Source organism: Schistocerca cancellata, chromosome 11 (assembly GCF_023864275.1).
Source record: "Schistocerca cancellata isolate TAMUIC-IGC-003103 chromosome 11, iqSchCanc2.1, whole genome shotgun sequence".
Classification (NCBI taxonomy): domain Eukaryota; kingdom Metazoa; phylum Arthropoda; class Insecta; order Orthoptera; family Acrididae; genus Schistocerca; species Schistocerca cancellata.
In genome coordinates, this window is record NC_064636.1 from 105,940,992 (window position 1) to 105,958,183 (window position 17,192).

Consider the following 17,192-nt stretch of genomic DNA (forward strand, 5'->3'; position numbering starts at 1 on the left):
AAATGTAAGAACAGTCCTTCAAGAGCAATTGTTACACCCATTTCACTTACAGCGTGTCCACAACCTGGAACCAGTTGATTATCCACCCAGAGCACAGTTTTCGCAGTGGTACCTGGAACAGTGTGAAATGCATCCTACATTTCCATCCTCTGTGTTGTTTAAAGATGAAGCAACATTCGGGCATGATGGAGTCTTCAACATGCACAATTTGCATGTTTGGAGTGAGGATAAACCACATGCCACAGCTACTAGTGCTCATCAAGTGTGGTTCTTTGTAAATGTGTGGGTAGGTGTTGTTGGGGGCTGTTTAATTGGGCAGTATCTGCTACCTAGGCCATAAAATAGCAGGCACTATTACAATTTTTCTCACCAGAACATTGCCAGAATTGTTGGAAGACATCCCACTCCCTACAAGACAACGCATGTGGTTCCAGCATCACGGGGCGCCGGCACATTTCAGTCATCATGTGCGTCGATTCCTGGACCGACGGTTCCCAGAAACATGAATTGGCAGAGGTGGTCCTGTACCGTGGCCTGCTCGATCCCAAGATTTGTCCCCTCTGGACTTTTTGGTGTGGGGATAGATGCACAACCTTGTTTATGCAACTCCTGTTGCATCAGAAGAGGATCTGGTTGCCCAGATAGTAGTAGCAGCAGGAACAATTCAGGATACTCCTGGGGTTTTTGCCCGTGTCAGACGGAACATGATCCGATGGTTAACCTTTGTTTATGTGTCAATGGAGGCATTTTTGAAAATTACTGTAATTGAAATTGGGTTGTGTTAATCTTCCTCTACTGGTTTAAATTCTCCTCATAGGAAAAAATGACATTAGGGAAAAATATTTGTTTTGATATCCCCTACAACCTTCCAGAGTTTGTTGGTTTAAATATTTTTCACCCTGTATTGCAGATGCTACCAAAATCTTTCAACTGAAAGCACCAATGGTACTTGTTTGACTTGCTAGCTACACATCCTCTGACTTGTGCAAAGTTTGTACAATTCCTTCCTTCCAGTCTGATCACCACTGGCACACCCACACCACATAGTGCAACGAATTAAGGTTGTGTCCATACAGAATTTTTACTGAACTATATGATTTAAGCTTTCAAGGATGGTGTGTACTTCAGTTAAAACTTCCAGTCTGAGAGGCCACATTCAATGGAGGGTTTGATGGGCTCTGTATTTGTAGAGAAGGTACTGATATTTGTCATGTGATACTTATTGCATCGTCATTTCTAGCTGGTGCAACTGTTCTTGATTAAAAGAAACCAACAGTCATTCTGTTGGGACAAAGCTGGGAGCCATATTTTTCTACTTAATGGCATTTTCATTTTTGTTAAATTATTATAATGTTTGTGAATTGTTATGGCTGCTTTATATAAGCACACATGCCAATGCTTTCTCTTCACTAAAATGCTCGTCCTGCAGGATTTTTTTATATGTATAAATACATAAAATTTAGTAAGATGAGCATTTTAGAGAAGAAAATGCATTGTCATGTGCACAGCATAGAGTGGCCACAGAGAATAGCACAAACACTTCAACAATTTTCACAGAAAAGAAGGTGTTAAATTAAATAAAATGTGGATGATGATTTTCACATCAAAAGAACGATGATTGATTATTTTAACTGAGCACGATGGCAACAACCAGAGACAATCACACAGTCTCCACCACCTGACAAACAGTGGTGCCTCTATGCAGCTATACATGTGCTGGAGCCCTGAGAGAAGTTGCTGTTTTACCTCTGAAGATGTCTCCTGCAGTCTGAGACAAAACTTTAGAAAATAGCTTCACGTATCCAGCACTGGCTAGCAACTAACAAGTTTTAACTGAAGAATTCTCACTGTCTACAAGCAGTTATTTGAAGACTGTCTGTGTTTTATGTCATCTCTAACATAAATAGGCAAGATCCTCATGGATTGGTTGTGACCTGATCAGGAGCAGTTTCACCGTGACAGATGTGTGAATGCACCAAATTCACTCACTGGGTGCTAGAGATATCTCTGCACACCCAAAATGATGATGTTTGGTGTGCAACATCATCATATTCTTTCACAGCACTGTGAATTGTACACACTAAGTAAATATTGTGCAACACTTTGGAAACTACCCTGCTTCAGCACATAATCTTGGCAAGACAATATTAAAAAAAAAAAAATCCCAAACACAGAAAAAAGTTCAGTGACATGTTGCTGCAATTTATCAACAACTCTTACAATGCACATGTAACATCATATACAATTATGTAAGTTACAATTTTTGAAACGCAGTTTCCCATAAGGTTGTGTTACTTTTGGAACATCCTGTACTATGAATTTCTAAATCTGTGGACAGCACCCACAACAATTCATTATGAAAGTTTACAGCACAAGACAGTGAGATTTTCACACAAAGGCAACTACAGGAGGTTACAAAGAGAGAGGACAGCTTGACAGTAGTTACCCCAGGATGTGCGACTCTTAGTGCTGCTGCAGGAAACACTATAGGTAGAAAGACAATACTCCAAGCTTTCTGAAATATATGTTACTTGTTCAGGAAGGAAAGAGGTGTATGTTAGAGGAGCTTGATAAGAAAAATACGTGCGTGCGTGCGTGCGTGCGTGGGTGCGTGTGTGTGTGTGTGTGTGTGTGTGTGTGTGTGTGTGTGTGTGTGTGTGTGAGGGGGGGGGGGGTGAAGGAGGGTGGTGACTCCAATTCCTTTTTCCTCATTGAAGAAAGTACAGGAACATTGTTTGCTATGTTATGTGTTTCTTTCAGCAGTTGTTAGAATTGTGCTTCTTGCAGTTAAGTGGCCTGTCACTTTGAAATTTTAGCACTTTTTAAATTTAATTTTCCACTTTATATAGTTGATTGCTGAAAAAATCTGGTAACCTCACTTGTGTAGTTCCTTAATGTTGTGACTGGATGGTTAAATGTCAGACTGCAAACCAAAGATGTGGAGTTCATTCATCAGTTGGCCGCGACCTTTTTTTCTGTCATTTACCACTTCTTTTTCCTCTTTCAGTTCTTTTATCGAGTCAAAACTGCCAAGTCAGTATGGAGTCCATGTTAAATTGTAGGTCCCTGAGTAACTTAGTTTAAAGGTTGAGGAAGGTATGGGCATTCTCCTCTAAGATGACTATGCCTAGTGAAGTACTGCAGTGTTCAAATCAACCTTTGGGCTAAGAAGAGCTCTCACAAACAACCGTGATCAAGTACTGTCTGCAACTCCATTAAGATATTAAAATTTAGAGGCAACTGTATGAACAATGCTGAATAGAGATCAGTTTTGACCTTAGTTCACAAATGTAAGCAGTTCACAAATTCACTACACTTGAATTCTGATGAAATGGCTGAGGTTCAGAGTTTGGCTAAATTAGCATATAACACACTGGGAAACAATGCTAAATCAACTAACAACACAATTATTGCACTTTGATCATGAATATTAACTGCACATTGTAGAAATTTTTTGTTGTAAATGAGGAGGGAGAAAAAACTCGACAAATTTATCTGATCTCTTGAAGAAACTTCTCCACAGCCAAAAAACATTGATATAGTTTGATAAGTGTAATGTAAATAAAAAGATACAATATAATCTATAGTATGTAAAGCTCGTTGACACTGTACGCTGCCACCACAGTGCTCCATTATCTTGGAAACAGCAAGAAGCATTTTCAGATGATGAGATTTCGAAGATTAGTTTTATCATAATTATCTTTATAACCAATATGACACTACTGTGAAAAGGACAGGCTGCTGCTCACCTACACAGAGGAGACAACGAGTCACACAGGGTCATAACAAAAAAAGTGCTACACATCAAGCTTGCGGGCAAACACACGACCTCTGTCTCTGGCCACTGAGGCTGTCCTGTGAGCAACTGTGCCTGATGGGAGAAGCAATCTGTGTGTGGTGGTGGTGGTGGTGAGTAGGAGGCTGGGATGGGTAGGGTGCAGTGTTGCTTGTGGGAGAATGCACGGATGTGGTTGGGACAGAGTAAGGCTGCTAGGTGAACTCAGGAGATTTGAGGAGAGGGGGCGGGTATGGAAACAAAGTGAAATACAGTAGGGAAAAAAGATTAATGGGTGTGTTGGTGAAATAGAAGGCTGTGTAGTGCTGGAGTGGGAGTAGGAAGTGTACATGTGGGTGAAGGACAGAGATCAGAGAAGGCCGAGACCAGGGAGCTACGTGAATATAGGATATCTACGTCTACATCATACTCCACAAGCCACCTAATGGTGTGTGCTGGAGGGTACTTTTGGTACCACTATCTGATCCCTCCATCCATATTCCACTTGTGAATAGTGTGTGGGATAATTGTCGCTAAGCCTCTGTATTGGCTCTAATTTCTCGAATTTTCTCCTCATAGTCAAAACACAAGAGTGGGGGGAGGGGGGGAGTAATATGTTGCCTGACTCCTCCTGAAAAGTGCTGTCCCAAAATTTCAGTATTAAATCTCTCCGTGATCAACAATGGCCCTCTTGTTGTAATGTTTGCCAGTGGAGTTTGTTTAGCATCCCCGTAACGCTCTCTCACCATCTAAACGATCCCATGATGAAATGTGCTGCTCTTTGTTGGATCTTCTCTATCTTCTCTATCAGTCCTACGTGATACGGATCCCAGATAGATGAACAATACTCAAGAGTTGGGCAAACAAACAACTTATAAGCCACTTATTTCGTGGATGAGTTACATTTCCTGATCCTTAAGATTTTCTAATGAATCTGAGTCTGGAGTCTGCTTTTCCCACTATCTGTTTTATATGGTCTTTCCACTTAAGATCACTCTGGATAGTTATACCTAGATTTTTTATGGCAGATGCTGTCTCCAGCTGTTTGTCATTAGTAATGTAGCTGTACAGTAGTGAATTTCTTTTCCTATGTATGTGCAATATATTACATTTATTTACGTTCAGGGTCAACTGACAGAGTCTGCACCATTCATCAATTCTCTGCAGGCCATTCTGCAAATTCTTACTATCTTCTGGCGTTGCTACTTTGGTATAAACAACAGCATCATCTGTGAATAGCCTTAAAGACCATCCAACACTTTCTACTAGAACATTTGTATATACTGTAAACAGCAAAGGGCCTATCACTCTTCCCTGTGGAACTCCAGATATTACCTTTACATCTGTTGATTTAGTTCTGTTCAGAGCGATGTGTTGAGTTCTATCTGTGAATCCAACTGCAGGCCTGCTCCAATACTCCAGAAGCTTATTTTTTTCTATTAAACAGCATTGTGGGATGGTATCAAATGCGTTACTGAAATCAAGGAACACGGCATCGACCTGAGCACCGTTGTTCACTGCATTGTTGATCTCTTGGAGGAACAGAGCAAGCTGAGCTTCGCAGGATCTCTGTTTGCAGAATCCATGTTGATTTTTACAGAGGAGATGTTCATTTTCCAGGAACGTCATAATTCTTGAGCATAAAACATGTTCCATAATTATACAACAGATTAACGTCAACGATATAGGTCTATAATTGTGTGGATCTGTCTTACAGCCTTTCTTAAACATGGGAATAACCTGCGCCTTTTTCCTTTCATTGCTCAAGTGATCTACAACAAATTACTGCTAGAAGGGGAACAAGTTCTTTCGCATAAACTTTATAGAATCTTATAGGTATCTCATCTTGTCCCCAAGCCTTTCCGCTACTAAGCAATTGTAGCTGCTTTTCAATTCAGTGATTGGCTATCTCAATATCTGCCATTTTGATGTATGTACGATGATTGAAAGGAGGGACAGTGTTATGATCGTCCACAGTGAAACAACTTTGATAGATCAAATTCAGAATTTCGGTCTTCTCTATGTTATCTTTCGTTTCGGCACCGGTGTGGTTGCTGAGAGAATGATTAAGTGATTTTGACCGACTCACTGATTTTACCAAAATCTCTTAGGGTTTTTACTCAGGTCGGTTGACAACATCTTACTTTCAAAATTATTGAACGCTTCTCTCATTGCACTCATTTTTGCTTCGTTCAGCTTTTGTTTGTCAGCTAGGTTTTACTTCTCTTGAATCTGAGATGAAGTGCTCTTTGCGCGACTGCTACGGTCGCAGGTTCGAATCCTGCCTCGGGCATGGATGTGTGTGATGTCCTTAGGTTAGTTAGGTTTAAGTAGTTCTAAGTTCTAGGGGACTGATGACCATAGATGTTAAGTCCCATAGTGCTCAGAGCCATTTGAAGTGCTCTTTGTTTACATAGCACTTCTCTAACACAGCTACCAAACCATGGTGGACCTATCCCATCCCCTAAAACCTTACTCGGAACATACTTGTTTAGGGCATATTGAATGATGCCTTTGAATTTTTTCCATTTGTTCTCCACATCTTCATCCTCATCACCGAATATTTGATGCTGACTGCTGAGATCTTCTGAAATTTGTATCCTGTCATCCTTGCTGAGCAAATATATCTTCCTAACTTTCTTAACATTCCTTATAGGACCCATCAGCATAGATGCTGTCACAGCCTTATGATCACTAATACCTTCCTCTTTGTTAACTGATTTGATAAGTTCAGGTCTGTTTGTTGCCAGGAGGTCTAAGACATTACCCTCATGAGTTGGTTCTCTAACTATCTGCTCAAGGTAATTTTTGGACAAGACATCCAGAACAATGCCACACGATTTCCTCTCTCTGGCACCAGTTTTGATGGCATAACTCTCCCAATTTATACCTGGCAAGTTGAAGTTTCCCCCTATTACAACGGCATGATCAGGAAAATTACTAATGATATTCTGTAAGTTCTGTCTGAAATGCTCTACAACTCCAGATCCTGACCCAGATGGTCAATAAAAGTATCAGGTGGTCTATAAAAGCATCCGATAACCATTTTTGACTGTTCATTTTCACCCAGATTAATTTTCATTTGGAATCTGTGATAACCTCACTAGATTTTATCGAATTTTTACTGCAATAAACATGCCGCCACCATTGGCAACTTACCTATCCTTATGATGAATATCCAGTCTGAACTTAGGATTTCATCGCCACTGACATCTGGCTTCAACCAGCTTTCTGTTCCTAATACAATCTGTGCATTATAACCTTCAGTAAGCAATACTAATTCTGGGATCTATCCTTGGATGTTCCTGCAGTTTACTAAAATCATATTAATCTTTTCTAGTATGTAGGACATGCTGCTGGAAGAGATCCAACTTCCGCAGTTAAAAAAAGCTGATATAGGTAGGAAGCGTCCAGAGGCACAGACTGTGAAACAGTCACTGAAGTGAAGCACATTGTGTATTTTCAGAAACTGGATGGTCCAGCTGTCTCTTGACCACAGTTTGTCAGTGGCCATTATTGTGGACAGACAGCTTGTTGGTTGTTGTGCCCACATGGAAAACAGCACAGTGGTTGCAACTTAGTTTGTAGATCACATGACTGGTTTCACAAGTAGCTCTGCCTGCGATGGGATAGGTAAAGCTTGTGACTTAGCCGGAATAGTTGGTAGTGGGAGGATGTATGGGACAGATCTTGCATCTAGTTCTACTGCAGGGAAATGAGCCATGAGGCTAGGGGTTGGAAGTACGGGTGAAGTAGGGATGGGCGAAGATACTGTGTAGGTTTGGTGGACTGTGGGAGGTGTGGAAAGGACAGTAGGTAGGACATTTCTCATTCCAGAGCACAGTAAGAGGTAGCTGAAACCCTGGTGGAGAAAGTGATTCAGTTGCTCCAGTTCTGGGTGGTAATGAGTGCTTAATTGTGACTGGACAGTAGGAATGTGGAAGGTAGTAGGTGACTGGAGAGACAAGGCATAGGAGATTTGTTTCTGTACAATGTTGGGAGGCTAATTTTGGGCTGTGGAGGCCTCAGTGAGACCCTTGGTATATTTGGAAATGGACTGCTCATCAATGGATGGGATGGTCATTGGTAGTTAGACTGTGTGGAAGAGACTTCTTAGTATGGAATGGATGGCAGCTGTCAAAGTGGGGGGACTGTTGGTGGTTGGTAGATTTGATATACTCAGCATGTAACCACAGTGCCACCAACACACAACTTAACTCTTGTATTATCAGATAATAATAACTTACCTGACTGACATATATGCACTTATTATTTCTGTCTGTTGGTGCACAAGCATTTGTAGCAGTTAAATCACATATTCAGAAGCTAAACATTTAATGGCAAATTGTTTAACTGCTGCTATTCAAGCATAGAGACATTTTTGTAAGATACATTCAGTCATTATTTGCTGCTGTTGAACTCTGTATACTTATCTGCTCACTACAAATAGCAGGAATTAACCTTTCTTACTTTGTTGTAAAGTGTCTGTGAAACATTAGTAACAATTTCTGTATTACTTACTTCTACATCTACATCTACATCTACATCTACATCCATACTCCGCAAGCCACCTGACGATGTGTGGTGGAGGGTACCGTGAGTATCGGTTCTCCCTTCTATTCCAGTCTCGTATTGTTCGTGGAAAGAAGGATTATCAGTATGCCTCTGTGAGGGCTCTAATCTCTCTGATTTTATCCTCATGGTCTCTTTGCGAGATATACGTAGGAGGGAGCAATATACTGCTTGATTCCTCGGTGAAGGTATGTTCTCGAAACTTTAGCAAAAGCCCATACCGAGCTACTGAGTGTCTCTCCTGCAGAGTCTTCCACTGGAGTTTATCTATCATCTCCATAACGCTTTTGAGATTACTAAATGATCCTGTAACGAAGCGCGCTGCTCTCCGTTGGATCTTCTCTATCTCTTCTATCAACCCTATCTGGTACGGATCCCACACTGGTGAGCAGTATTCAAGCAGTGGGTGAACAAGCGTACTGTAACCTACTTCCTTTGTTTTCGGATTGCATTTCCTTAGGATTCTTCCAATGAATCTCAGTCTGGCATCTGCTTTACCGACGATCAACTTTATATATATATGATCATTCCATTTTAAATCACTCCTAATGTGTACTCCCAGATAATTTACGGAATTAACTGCTTCCAGTTGCTGACCTGCTATTTTGTAGCTAAATGATAAGGGACCTATCTTCTATGTATTCGCAGCACATTACACTTGAGATTCAATTGCCATTCCCTGCACCATGCGTCAATTCGCTGCAGATCCTCCTGCATTTCAGTACAATTTTCCATGGTTACAACCTCTCGATACACCACAGCATCATCTGCAAAAAGCCTCAGTGAACTTCCGATGTCATCCACAAGGTCATTTATGTATATTGCGAATAGCAACAGTCCTATGACACTCCCCTGCGGCACACCTGAAATCACTCTTACTTCGGAAGACACCTCTCGATTGAGAATGACATGCTGCGTTCTGTTATCTAGGAACTCTTCAATCCAATCACACGATTGGTCTGATAGTCCATATGCTCTTACTTTGTTCATTAAACGACTGTGGGGAACTGTATCGTACGCCTTGCGGAAGTCAAGAAACACGGCATCTACCTGTGAACCCGTGTCTATGGCCCTCTGAGTCTCGTGGACGAATAGCGCAAGCTGGGTTTCACACGACCGTCTTTTTTGAAACCCATGCTGATTCCTACAGAGTAGATTTCTAGTCTCCAGAAAAGTCATTATACTCGAACATAATACGTGTTGCAAAATTCTACAACTGATCGACATCAGAGATATAGGTCTATGGTTGTGCACATCTGTTTGACGTCCCTTCTTGAAAATGGGGACGACCTGTGCCCTTTTCCACTTCACTTTTCCACTGTCACTTGTACCTGCATCAAACAGGTCCATTCTTTTGTAGTGTGTCTATATTGTGAACTGACAACTGCAATCAAATGCAACTCGATTCATGAAATTTTATTAATCAAAGTAAAAGCTAGTTCACGGAAAAATAATCTGAGATTAATGTTTACAGAATGAAAATTTCACAGTTCAGCTCCACTGGAGTTCATTTTTTATGCTAAACTAAGATGAACTGTTTTACATGCTTAGTCTTTACAGTATTAAGTTCCCTGATTCTAGAAATGCATTTGATTTTATTGATTATGTGATAATTTTAAAGTCCTTTTAATTAAAGGATTTCAATGTTTAAAAAACTTCACAGTGAATGCTTCTTAAACTGCATTCCAATAAAGAAGGACATGCTTAGTTAACATTTTAAGGAGCGCATCAATTACTAACAGGTACAAGGGATGTAGGCAAATTATACTGTATTATTAACTCAATTACCTTACGATATAGACACAATGACTGGTCAGTATTTACCACCAGGAGGCAAGTACTGTCAATAAAATACTACATCATTTAGACAAATTTAACTATACAGTTCTTTACATTGGCACGACTACCAGCAAACTGGTTGAGAGCACAAATGGGCAACCAGTAGCCAGTTTCAGAGCAGGTTCCAGCTCGAGTGCACCTACAAGCAATCGTGGGCAGGGGTGGTGGCAAACAGCTGACATGTTAACAGTAAGGTAGCGTACCTGACCTTACCGCCCTGACCTCAAGCTTGTGGTTCAAGCATGCAGAGAATATGTGCCTTGGGGATACACAGTGGGCAGCCTATACTAGCTGTGCCTGCCCGCAAGGGAGTTGATGGACACGCCCCAATGTCCATGGTCAGCACCAGAGCAGTCAACTCTACAGGGACCTGACTGCCTGCTACTGCTGCTGTTGCTGCTACACCACTTGGGCTATCTGGATCCTCCCACCTCACTCTATTTTGCCTCAACTCAGGAGACATGAACTTGCTCTTTGACACATTCTCACATCCTGCCACCCTCCTGGACGTGCCCTCCATTAACAACTGCCCTTTTCTTCCACTGGCGCAATTTCATTATTTGCTCAATTATTTACTGTATTTCAGTTTTACTTACCTATCTTCATCATTCCGTATCTCTCTCTGTCATTGGTGTTTCCCATCTACTTATCTGCTTCCTTCCTAGTTATCTGTTGTACTATTCATTCCACTACATTATTCTGCCTTTACTTTTCTCCTCATGTGTCTACCTTCTGTTGACAAACTGGCTGGTACTTTAATGTAATCTTTCACCATCTACTCTCTGTGATGCTTCCCCATTCATCTTTGTCTCCACTTCTCCTCTCTACTGGTGGGTGTTGCATCCCAGAGTCTGACTGAGCAACCCTTCTTTACTAACCTTTTGAAAGCTGCCATATGCATCTACATCTCCATATATACTCCGCAAGCCAATACATAGTGCACGGTAGAGGTTATCTTGTACCACTGCTAGTCATTTCCTTTCCTCTTCCACTCACAAATGAGAGAGAGAGAGGGAAAAACCACTGTCCATGTATTTCTGTTTGAGTCAAAATTTCTATTATGTTGTGCACTGTCCTCGCACAAGTTGTAAGCTGGCAACAGCAGACTCATTCTGCAGTCAGTCACAGGTGCCAGTTCTTAAACTTTCTCAATAGTGTTTCGCAATGTACCAGTATGAGCCAAAATTGTTCAAATGGCTCTAAACACTATGGGACTTAACATCTGAGGTCATCAGTCCTCTAGACTTAGAACTACTTAAACCTAACTAACCTAAGTACATCACACACATCCATGCCTGAGGCAGGATTCAAACCTGCGACCGTAGCAGCAGTGCGGTTCCAGACTGAAGCACCTAGAACCGCTCGGCCACAGTGGCCGGCAGTACGAGCCAAAGCTGAGAGCTTGTTCCTGAGAGTGTACTATTTGTCACAAAGCACTGTCTCACTGTTACTCCACACCGTCCACATGGGAGCCACGGCATGCCTATGTAGTTGTTGACTGACCAAGTTATCATAACCTGGAACATTTTGGCACACAATGTACAAAATAATCTGTGGCAGCCACTTGAGAATCTTCCACTGGCACATATGAATACTGGCCATTCAGCCATCAAATCGGCAAGTCGACAAGTTGGTGTTTGCAGTAGTATGGGCTCCTGCCGTGAGGCCACTGTCACACAGCTGTCACACTGATTGCATTGCCTGCCTGGGGTCCGGCTCCAGCACTGATAGGCTTGGGGCCTAACTGAAATCCTTTCAATCAATGAGACATTCCCAGTGTCAGATGCCACCAGACAGATACAGAACCAGATGATGATGATGATGTTTGGTTTGTGGGGCACTCAACTGTGTGGTCATCAGCACCTGTACAAAGTCCTAATTGTTACACAGTCAAATTTGTACAAATTCCAATCTAGCCACTGTCATGAATGATGATGATGATGATGATGAAATGGTGAGGACAACACACACACCCAGTCCCTGGGCAGAGAAAATTCCCAACACCCAGGTCCCCGTGATCCAGAGGTAGCAACACTAGCCACTAGACCACAAGTTGTAGACAGTTGCAGGACTAGGCCTCATATTCTGATGCCTTTGTTACCTCCGGCCATAGCTGTCAGCCTCTCCTACAGCTGAGCCACCTCATCCCACAGCTGAGGCAGGACAAATGGCTCACTAGGAAAGGAAACATCGCTGGGTCACCTCTTTGTTGTGCTGAACTGGGTGTAGCAACTGCAGGCTATCTCTCCTCTGCCCATTGTGCTCTGTGATCTGTGGATTTGAAGTCTCCAACCCTACCTCACATAGGTATGAGTCTACCATTATAAACCACTGAGAAATAAATAAATGTTTCAAGTATCCTCAAGCTGCATACCTCCTGTAGTGAACATCCACACCACTACAGTGAAAATTTCAGCTTCCATCCAAGGATTCCCATTTGAGTTCATGGAGTATTTCCGTAAAGCATGTATGTTGATTGAACCTAATGGTAACAAATCTGGCAGCACACCTCTGAACTGCTTTTGACCATTTCATTATGTTATGCTTAGATATTTAATAAGTATGACAGTGTCAAGCAGCACATTGCCTATGCTGCTCTTCCCTCTCTGACAAATGAACTAAAAGTTCCAAAAGCTTGGATAGGGTTTTGTAATTCTATATGCTTCTTTTGCCAGTATTTAGTATTTTTCCTGCAGGTGATAACTACTTGGCGCAACAATTCTGTTTCCAAGTAATGTTATAATTTTTACACATTAATATGTTATATATTTACAGAGACACATACTGTATGTAATTGGTGAGTGCTGTTTTGGACAGCAAATAGCACCCACCAACGAGCAAGCTGTAGTTAATTAACCGTTTGACTGTTCTGTGTCAGACTACACAAACAACTTTCCTCGTTTTCATACATAAGTTTTCGCACAGATTAGGAATGTCTTCTTTTACAACTGATCTCATAAGTGAGCTGACATAGGGAGTCTTGTAGGGCATTCTTTGTTTGCCACCACCTGTTTTCTTTCACTCTATTTGAATGATTTTGAATATTTCTACGATTATATTCAAGTACAAGTTTTTCATAGTCAATTTTTGTCACATATTTGCAAAATAATAAAAATCTTTTGAATGTCATCATATCCAAAATATGGAGAAATAATTTCCTGCACCACTTTAGAAGACTTAGGTGTACTTTACACTGTTTAGGTGATTATGCTGCTTTGAGTGACTAATCACAATGATTTGTTGTAATCAATTACCACACTCAGTTTCAATTACAGGGCACCAGTCTTCCAATCTCTCTAAACGCATTTCAGCTTTGTAAAATGGTGATAGCACCCAAATACCTTTCCTGTTCTGCAGTTTCAGAGTGATAAGCTTTCCCAATTTTGACAAGTGGAATGTTATTTCTCCTCCATTAAAACCATTTCTTTGTGAATTCACCTCATTGTACCATATGTGCTTGTTACTCTGTCACAGAGCAAACAGAACAGGGGGTGGGGGACTCATATACTAATTACTGACAAACAAAATATGTCGTTTATCCAAATTAATGGGACAGTTGTACTTTCAGGTACTCTTGACCCAGCTTATCAATGTCTGTTTCTGCAACAACAAAAATGACAAAATCTAGTATATAAATTATCTCACATCACAACTAATAATAATTTCAACAATGAATCTACTTCTCCTTGCCGGGATATACTGCTTTACTTCCCTGATAGCACTGAAACATCAGTGATTTGTGTATGCAGGGATTTTGATGGGGAAGAGAGTTTCCTTGAAAGCTTTTCAAAAATGTTGTACAATTTGTCTAGTTCTGAACATATAACCCCTGTATAGACACAAGATACTGTCGTGAGTGGAGCAGTCTCGTCAACAGAAGACATTGATCCCCTGGAGTGTACTTTGGTAAAAAATGGTGCTTCCAACAAATGATCAGTTGATCAACAATCACCAAGGATGCCTCAGCTTTAACCTTTTCACTCTAGCCATTAGAAATGAAGGTGCAATGTAAATATACATTTGAGAGAGATTTGTGTCATGACACTTGTTTGTTCTGGATTTCATCTTTGCTTCATGGACTAATTGATATATAAGGTAATTATTTGTTCTCATTGATTCTCATATTAACAAAAAGTCTGAAGAAACACAGACAGACATTACTCACATTTACCTGGACTCTCTGGTCCAAAGAATATCTATCAAAGGGATTCTTCTTTGGATTTATACTTGCATGTTTGTATTTCATTTGTGTTTTGCCATTTGCCGGTGCTCCTTCTACATGCAAGGCTGCAGACAGTGGTAAATGTCTTCTCAAAGTTGTTGGCACTGCAATATTTATTACATGGCATGAAGACTGAAAATCAGCTTGTATGGGTTGCAAATCATTCATAAAAGAATCTTCTTCTTCTGAAATATGTCTGCTGATGAATATTCTTCAGAATTCCTTTCCATCATATCTATTTCAGTGTGATAAGTTTTTTAACAACCATCCACCAATACATCCTCCACTCTATAAATGACAATGAACGTCAAAGCTTGTTTATTATTTATGAAAACTTTTACCATGAACAGTGACCTTAACAACAAGATGTAATGTTAAACACTCACAGGTAAATGTGATGTAAGAGGACTGAAACTACATTGCGTTGATAGTCTTAGCACATTAGCACATTTGCAATTAATTTTATGAAACACTTCACTACCAGGTTTTGACATGCTCTGGTTCACTGTTCTACTCTTCTCGGTGAATAATGAACATCACTAAAAGAATATAATTTTTCTAAACAAAACATTTGTATGTTCAGGTAGATGGAAACATAAAAAAATTAACTCACCAGCACTCTATTTAATATCACTTACTGATAGCCCTGTTCCAAGATTTTGATCTTTTTTTTTCTCAGAACAAACTGTTCAAAAATGTCTTGCACCATCATCATGATTAAATAAGCAGGGTTTTCTATTTTAATAATTAAGAAAAGGGGGGAAACATCTTTCTCAATACTCTTTCAGCAACTGAAAATCAGTGCACACTTGCGTAATGGAGGCAAACGTAAGTCACAGACATATATGCTATATTACTGTAGCATGCCACTACAGCTGTCAAAGTAAAGTGGCACAGCACATTGACAAATAGGAGTATTGTGCTATAATTCATTTTCTGCATTTGAAGCTGAACAGTGCTGCAATGCACTGGTGGAAACGTACAGTAAGATGTGCCACACCATATTACATAGTGGTTATATGGTACAGATGTTTCCAGAATGATTAAACAAGTGTGAATGATGAATGGGAAGAATGAAGTGAACCACCACATCTCTCCAAAAATACAGGAAACACAGGAGAGGTGGGGGCCCTGGTGCTCAAACAACAACATATCAGAATTGAGGTGATAGTGAAGAAAGTGAAAGTTGATCACGGATGTTTTCAACATTTTGCACGACATTTTGAAGAGAAAAAAGGACACCGCCCCTTAGTATTTGTGACAGCTCACACCCATTCAAAAAGCCACGAAACTGAGACAGCAGCAGAAATGTTGGAGCTTCTTTGCCCACTTAACCCCCACAGATGAGTACTGGGTGTATAATTCTGACCCTGAGTCAAAGGAACAGAGCAGGTAGTGAAAACCTGTGGATTCACTGCCACCAGAAAGGGCTAAAGAAATGACTATCATTGGGCAAGGTGATGCAAAGTGTGACCGCTGCAGTGCAGTGGTAACACTTTATGCTCATAAGGGTGCAAACTATCACAGGAGCACACTACCAAAATCTCCTAGTGATGTTATGGACCACTTTTGACATGAAAAATCGCAGGAAGGCATTCAGGAGGGGGGGGGGGGGTGTTTTTTTGACTTCTTCCTCCTATGTCCATGAAGAAATCATTGCATGTAAGACATTTCCATATTAGCAAGGGGATTTTCAAGCAAGAATGTCTCCTGGACAGCCAAAATGCCAATTTATACAACTACAGTGTCTGCCAAGTCATTAATCAATGAGAAAACTGCATGCACCGAAGGATGAATTTTCTGAGCAAGACTACCCCCGTCATGGAAGTTCTGGGTCACAAACTCGATTTTTTTAGAAGTGACATTTAAAACTTCATGAATACTCCTGATAAAGTTACATTCTTAGTGAGGTAAGCTGGATATCCAGCTGCAAAGGGTACAATGTGATTTGTACATGCTATTCAGTCAAGCAAGCCTCTTACAATCCTTTCAATCTCAGTCCATAACTGCACCAACACTTTATGCAAAAAGGATAGTTACCATAGGAAATTTCTGGCCAAATCAGTGTAGACCAGAGACATCATTCCCACTTTCAATTGTATTGTGAGACACAAAACATTCAAGACTGCCTAGTAGTGGTCACCTGAGGTCAACAACATCAGCAAATGAATGATATCTAAGATAACAGCTCATAGATACCCACAGAAGAATGCAACAGAATTGTATGCCAGAGACCAGAAATTAGCTCTATAATACTCACTTTAAACTCGCCAGCAGGTCCTATGACAACACCTCCAAACTCATTGTCTCCATACACTCCAACCTAACTCACCAGTCTCCACCACTGGCCTTCTAACCGAAAAATCGACACTAGAGTCTATAGTCCATGCAAGGACTATACCCTTATATAGAGAGTGAGGTCACAAGTTCACAATATGGTGATGACAACCAAAGATCCTTTCTTTCAATGTGGATGCACACCATGCCCAAACTCTTAAGGGGATCAGGAACTGCAAGTACAGTGTTCATATGTAGGTTACACTATATCAGTAGTGGCTCTGTGTGTGTGTGTGTGTGTGTGTGTGAGAGAGAGAGAGAGAGAGAGAGAGAGAGAGAGAGAGAGAGAGAGAGAGCTATTAAGTCATAAACACAAGTTGCTATGGCCAAAATAACACACAAATAATGACCTTTTTAGTCACAGGGATATAACAGTGATGTTGCTATCTGCCCATTTCTGTTTGACAGAGCACAATCCTTTCCTCACTGCAGAAGTGGAATAAACAG

The 17,192-nt window shown here is 40.8% G+C and overlaps 1 protein-coding gene across 1 annotated transcript in view; it reads right to left on the reverse strand.

Annotated features, from left to right (window-relative positions):
• Positions 1 to 17,192, reverse strand: part of LOC126108776 (plasma membrane calcium-transporting ATPase 2-like) — a 532,870-nt gene that overhangs the window by 341,757 nt on the left and 173,921 nt on the right. The gene's annotated exons all lie outside the window — the stretch shown is intronic.